The following is a 453-nucleotide window of genomic DNA, read 5'->3' as shown; positions in this document are numbered from 1 at the left end:
CATCCAACACGTCTTGGGGTCTTTTGTCTACCCGGCGGCCCGTCAGGGCCATTTCCTCCACCTCCTCATTACCTTCCATTTCCCCAGTAATCCCCCCCCTCTCCTCTTTCCTTACTTTCCCACTACCTCACGAGCAATTCCCCCCCCCCCTGCAAATACAAAAAGGCACTTCTCTTTGCGTTGGTATCCACAATCTGCACTTTTCTTCAGAGCGTTCGTCAAGCCGTCCGTTCGTTGAAAGTGTGTGTGTGTGTGTGTGTGTGTGTGTGTGTGTGCGCGTGTGTTCAAGGTCACAGCATTACTCATAGACTGGGCCATGTATGAGCTCTGATTTCTCATCCGGGAGGGTAACAGCTGTCGATCACGAGTCCAACACCTGCTCCAAGACCGTGGTGAATCTCACCCACACCCATTCAATCGCACATTTTCCGGCTGCCACCGCCAGGAGGCGGA

Source organism: Oratosquilla oratoria, chromosome 29, assembly GCF_046742065.1.
Source record: "Oratosquilla oratoria isolate Oo_2021 chromosome 29, ASM4674206v1, whole genome shotgun sequence".
NCBI classification, from domain to species: Eukaryota; Metazoa; Arthropoda; class Malacostraca; order Stomatopoda; family Squillidae; genus Oratosquilla; species Oratosquilla oratoria.
The sequence above is the reverse complement of the archived record's forward strand: the minus strand, read 5'-3'. Positions refer to the sequence as shown.